Source organism: Chrysochloris asiatica, unplaced genomic scaffold (assembly GCF_000296735.1).
Source record: "Chrysochloris asiatica unplaced genomic scaffold, ChrAsi1.0 scaffold00120, whole genome shotgun sequence".
Taxonomy (NCBI): Eukaryota; Metazoa; Chordata; class Mammalia; order Afrosoricida; family Chrysochloridae; genus Chrysochloris; species Chrysochloris asiatica.
In genome coordinates this window covers 4,807,123-4,813,942 of record NW_006408638.1, presented here as the reverse complement: position 1 = coordinate 4,813,942, position 6,820 = coordinate 4,807,123, and positions in this window count along the sequence as shown.

Below are 6,820 nucleotides of genomic sequence, written 5' to 3'. Positions count from 1 at the left end.
CCAGTATAGAAATGCTAAAGAAAATGGAAAAAAATGAGGCAATACAAGAGCTGACCAGAAAATTTCAAAGGTCAGCTCGAGAAGATAAAGTCTAATATTACAACATAGTGGGCAAAGATCTGGAGTCAGGAAACCAAAAAGGAAGAACACGCTCAGCATTTCTCAAGCTGGAGGAACTAAAGAAAAAATTCAAGACTCGACTTTTGTTATTGAAGGATTCTCTGGGCAAATTATTGAATGATACAGAAAGTATCAAAAGAAGATGGAAAGAATACACAGAGTCTTGAAACCTGGTATGCCCTTAATTTGTTTTTATTTACAAGGCTCTACCGATTCACTCTTCGACAGTGCTTGCTTGGATCTGGGTGGTTGATATCTAGATTGCAGAGTTACTACAGTTCTCAGTGGTAGGTAAGTGTTATGTCCGTATGGTTCTCTCCTCTTTTTCTTGCACTGTACCATATGTAACCACACTTTCCATTATGTCATCTCATCTTCTAAAAGGAACACTGAATTAATGTATATCCCCCTGGATTGCTGAGTCTTTTAATCATAAGCCCTTCCTTTTGCTCAGGATCTGGCTTAGCCACATTTTCCTCCAATGTGCCTCAATATTCTCAGATAATAAGGGCCACATATGTCAATAGACATTTTCTGGATGGGTGTAAATTTTTATAGATATAATTTTATGAGTTTTCTGAAAAGATTTGAAGGCCTCAAGATCCTCCATTTACATGGTTTGTGTGTGCATAAAAAAAACAAAAAATAAAAACGCAGAATTGCAAGTGGAATTTGCTATCAAAATACAGCAAAACAAAATAAAAGAATCTAACCCTTTTGAAAGCTCTAGAAAAGGTTTTATGTACATTCTTATATTGCTCTTCTCTCATAATTATAAGATGTTATCAGTAATATAAATTTCTTTCTTTGCAAAGATTGGCTGTTCTTGTCGTTATGTATCATGGAGTTGGTTCCCACTCATAGCGACCCTGTATAAGGTTTCCAAGGAATGGCTGGTGGGCTTGAACTGCCAAACTTGCAATTCAAGCTGACCTTGCCATCCAGTGCATTAACCTGCAGGGCCACACCTTGGAAACCCTATACAGGGTAGTTATGAGTCGGAATTGAATTGACAGCACTTAACAACCCTCTGGAGTAGAGAGAGTTGAAATCTCTCTCTCTCTCTCTCTCTCTCTCTCTTTTTTTAAGTTTTTATTGTGAATTGAAGAAGCTCTGGTGGGGTAGTGGTAACAAATTGCAAAATGGACTGTGAACCTCAGGGACAGCAGTTCAAAACTACCAGCTGTTCCATGGGAGAAAGATGAGGCTTTCTGCTCCCGTAAAGATTTACAGCCTCAGAAACTCTGTACAGGGTCGCTATGTGTCGGAACCGACTCCACGGCACATAACAACAACAACAACATTGTGAATGAAGTGATAGTTTACATGGGAGAACATCAGTCTTATACTAATCATTTCATTGCAATGATTACAATCTCATCTGTGTATCATCATTCAACAGTATTTGCTTCTATTTCCTCTGTTTTTTTTGAGAGGGGGTGTACATATAATCATTTAAGCAACCAAAGGGCACATTCTGCAAGCCTTCCAGCCCACAGCCTTTCTCTTTCCATGAGTTTAGAGTCTCCAGCTGCTCTCTCTCTCCATGTCACCATCTCTGCCTCCATCTCTGGTGTTGCTGCTTCTCTGGTTTTGGTCCCACATTCCACTCATACCCCTCCCCTGATGGTCCTAGGGTCCTCTGTTCTTGGACTGTAAGATTAATTGTTCCTTACTTTTTGTTACAAAACTTCTACCTTTTGTAATCTCTTTTATAAATGGACCTGGTGCTAAACTAAGGTGACATTAACTATGATGATCGTCTGGATCTCTGCACAATGCAACCACTTCCAAGATGCAACTCCAAGAAAGGGACACCCACTGATTACATATGCATAGAGTTGTTCTCCTGCTTCTGTTTTCACATCCAAGTGGGAAGGTAGAGTATTTTCCTTGGATATTTTTACTTTAGGTATCCTTTTATAAAATCAATTTGTAATTTTATAAAAGAAATATGAAAGTTTAAAAAAATTGTTTCGAATGAAGCTATAGCAAACAAAATGTTTTCCTCTATCATTTGGTGTTAGGTACCATATAGTTATTATGGCAACTGCTCAGAGCATAAATATTTCATTTTATGTTCTTGTAACACATAGTAGTAATAGTGTATGTCTATAATTACATGTCTGTGACACAGAAGATTCTTTATAAATATTTGTCAAATGAACTATGGATTTGTTTGTTTGTTTAAGTATTTTGGAATGAATGAAGGCATTCATGGCTGTTAGGGATTAGAAGGTAGGTAGGGATCCATGTGCTCTCATCTTTATGACCATAGTTATTATGCTATTGTTGTTGTTAAGTGCTGTCAAGTTGGTTCCAACTCCTAGTGATCTTGTATAGGGTTTCTGAGGCTGTAAATCTTTGTGGGAGCAGAAAGCCCCGTCTTCCTCTCATGGAGTGACTGGTGGGCTTGAACCATTGATCTTGTAGCTCTGTAGAATAAGCACTGGAATGCAAACCAAAAGATCAGTATTGTTGTTAAGTGCTGTCCAATCCATTCTAACCTATAGTGACTCTGTTTCGGGTTTCCAGACTGCGAATCTTTGCAGGAGCAGACAAGACTCACCTTTCTCCCGTGGAACGGCTGATGGGCTCGAATTGCCTACCTTGTGATTCACAATCCAGTGCTTATCCTACAGTCACCAAGCTCCCAGTTGGTATGTTGTTGTTGTTGTTAAGTGCCATCGAGTTGATTCCGACCCATAGCAACTCTGTTTAGGGTTTCTGAGGAGCAGCTGGTGAGCTTGAACCACCGACCTTGCAGTTCAAATGGCTTTGCAGTCTGAGGCATTAACCCACAGCACCACAGCAGGACTCCAGTTGGTATGTTAGTGTGGGACAATTTACTTCATTTTCACTGCAATATTAATTTGGAAAAAAAAGAGAAATAATCAAAGCTCTTGATCTTTTATTCCAGATTCAACCAATCTTTCCTTGACTTTGGTGCATTTCTTTCTCAGGTAAATATAAAGATTTAATAAGATGAGCTCTGGTAGCGTAGTGGTTACGAATAGAGCTGCTAACCGCAAGGTCAGCAGTACAAAACTACCAGCTGTTCCACGGGAGAAAGATGAGGTATTCTGCTCCCGTAAAGATTTGCAGCCTCGGAAACCCTGTGTAGGGTCACTATGAGTCGGAACCGACTCCACGGTACTTAACAACAACAACATAAATAACCCAGTGCTACATAACAAATTACCCCAAAGCTCAGAGTCTTAAAACTGACCATTTATTGTTTCCAATATCTGTGGTCAGGAATTCAGGAACCACATAGCTGGATAGTTCTACCTCAGAGTTTTGTGACACTATAGTCATGATATTGCCTCAGGTTGCAGTCATGCAGACATTTGAAGGCTTCATTGAGGCTAGAGGATTCACTTCCACAGTGGTTCACTCACATGGTGCTGGTTGTTAGCGGGAGGCCTCAGTTTCTGTCCAATTGAACCTCTCTATGAACTGCTTAAATATCTTCTTCACATGGCAACTGGTTTCTCCCAGAATGAACATCTAAGAGAAACCAAGATAGAAGCTGTAATATTTTTTATGACCCAACCATACAAGTCAAGGATCCCTGGTAGTGTGGTGGATTGTGAGCTGGGCTGCTAACCACAAGGCTAGTAGTTAGAATCTGCCAGTTGCTCTATGGGAAAAAGATGAGGCTTTCTGCCCCTATAAAGATATACATCCTTGGAAACTCTGTGCGGGGTTGCTATGCGTCTGAAGCAACTCCGTGACACACAACCACCACCAACAACAACAACTTTAGAAGTCACACTTCATCATTTCTGCAATATACTATTAGTTTCACAGGTCATCCTTATTCTGTGTGGGAGGGAACGACACAAAGTCATGAATAAACAAGGGTGAGAATCACTGGGGACCAGTTTGGAGGCTGGCTGTCATAGGAGGTGCATGTATGACAAACCCTGCATAATCTTCAATTGTCCAGTCTTCAATTGCCACTGAGATCCCTGCCCATATTACCCCAGGCTTTCTTAAGCTCTACATACTCTGAACTTGTAAAGCACTTATTGTCAGACCTTGTCATCTGGGCCCTGAATCCTAAAGCATCTTATATTTTTTGCCTTTGAGAGTGGTAACTGCATTACCTCAAATTTCTTGGTGAATTGAAAAGCAAACATTGACTTTTGTTATCTCAGATAGCTATCTTGTGAGAATTCTAAACTTTCCCATGAATTTTCCTTGCTATTGTTCAAGGACAAATGTTTTCACAATTATTTAAAATACTTCTATTTTTCATACCTTTACTAGCCTATCAGGACCTGCACTACAAGTCTCTTTAAACTTCTGAAGTCTAACATTTAACTTAATGATGAACAAAAGCAAGTTAATTCTCATTCTCAGATGACAAGTGAACAGTTGGCAGCAATTTTAACATCTGCTTTTAATTCATTTAAAAGTGTTGAACAAACAGTGATTTAAAAAAAGAGCTGGAAACTATATTTCTCCATTACCCTTCTAATAATTGTCTTTACTAATTGACGTTGACTCTTACTTAATAGGTTATGGAAATAAACCAAAAGTAAATGTTAAGCTTGAGATTGACCCTTTCTTGGTGTGGGGATGGTAATGCTTCAGTGTGGGAGCCTGCTCTATCCCTTCATGTTTCCTAATTTGTTACCAAATGTTCCAGGCAAAAGCTTCTTAAAAGGGCTAAGTCACTCCTGGCTTGAAACAGAATGTTAGCTAGAAATAAGCTTAATTTTTTCAAACTTAACTTGCTTTTTTGAATTAGCACCAGTTAGGAGACCACGTACACAAACACACACACAATCTGTAAATAGTATCCATATACCCTTCCTTTTAGCTATGCTGTTACTAGGTGCCGTAGAGTCAATTCTGACTCATAGAGCCCCACCCTCATAATTGTTGCAATATGTGAGCTCACTGTTGCATTCTCTGTGACAATCCATCTCATTGAGGGTCTTCTTTCACTGACCCTCTACTTTTCCAAGAATGATGGCCTTCTCTAGGGACTGGTCCCACCTGATAACATGTCCAGTGCACATGAGATGATATCTCACCATCATCCCTTCTGAGGAGCATTCTGGCTGTACTTCCTCCAAGATAGATTTGTTCATTCTTCTGGCAGTACATGGCCTATTCAGTATTCTTCATCAACACCATAATGCAAATGCATCTATTCTTCTTTGACCATCCTTATTCATTGCCCAGCTTTCGCATGTATATGCGGCAGTTGAAAATACCATGGCTTGGGTCAAGCTTACCTTAGTTATCAAAGTGACATCTTTGCTTATTATACTTTAAAGAGGTCACTTATAGTAGATTTGCTGAATGTAATATGTCATTTGATTTCTTGATTGTTACTTTCTTGGACACTGATTGTGGATCCAAGTAAAGTGATTTTTAAAAAAAAACTTTTTATTGTGAATTGAGTTAAGGTTGATAGGACAGATCATCAGTCCCACATTCAACAAATCATACACTTCCTTTCATTTCAATGATTGCAATCCCCTCTATGTATGGTCAGTTAACAGTATTTACCTCTGTTCACTTTAACTCTTGAACTCTTTTCTGTAACTTTCACTACCTTCATCTTTCTTCTGCTAACCTCCCTCATATTGTAGATTGCCTTCCATGTGACCCTTGTCAACATGTGTCTAGCCAGTGAATAATTTCCCCTCCTCTCAACCCTGGTAACCTGGTAAGTCATAAAATGTCTTTTTTTTTTTTAGCAAGAAAACCTTTTCTTAACTTTTTACAACTGTGGTATCATACAATATTTGTATGTTTCATCTTTCCTTTCTTACAGCATTTCTCTTATTTTCCTAGTCATCCTTTATAGTTGTTAAGTGCTGTCAAGTTGGTTTTGACTTGTAGCAAAGCTGTTTAAGGTTTTCGAGGAGCGACTGGTGAGTTTGAACTGCCGACCTTGCTACTCAAACTGACCTTGTGGTCCAGCTCATTATCCTGCAGTGTCACACCAGGACTCCTTAAGTAGGGATTTGCTAAATAACCTCCACCTCTTTCCATTGTCTTTCCCATGCTGGGTCAACATAGCCTCTACATCAAGGGTTCATGCTGGCAACCTTCATGCAGAATTTACATAGCAGTATTATTTTGTTCTTGGTTTTAATCACTTGAATGTCTTTACACACTGTTCAATTTGTCATCCTCAGCCAAATAATAGACAGGCCTATAAAGTGACTAATAATGCCTGGAAGGAATGTACTTATTAGTACAATCTACCATGCAAGACCAAATGGGCAGCATTTGCTCAAAAACAAAGCTCAGAAGGCAGGAAGAAACAGGAAACAGAGTGAAGAAAGGAGAAAAGACTACTGTGTTACATTATAGGGATTGCAACTAATGTCACAAAACAAAATACGTATAAATTGTGGAATGGAAAATGAATATGCTCTGTAACTTTCACCTGAACTACAATGAAAGAAAAAATTCCAGTGCTGGTCATGGTCCTGATACACATCTGGAATGCAATATATTGGTTCTATAAATAAATATAGATCAAGATGTATTGCTCATTACTGGTGATGGAATGCAAAAGTAGGGAGCAAAGAGGAAGGACCAGTAGTTGGAAAATTTGGACTTGGTGATAAAAATGATGCTGGAGAACGAATGATAGATTTCTGCAAGACAAATGATTTGTTTATTTCAAATACCTTCTTTAGACAACATAAGAGATGACTATACACAT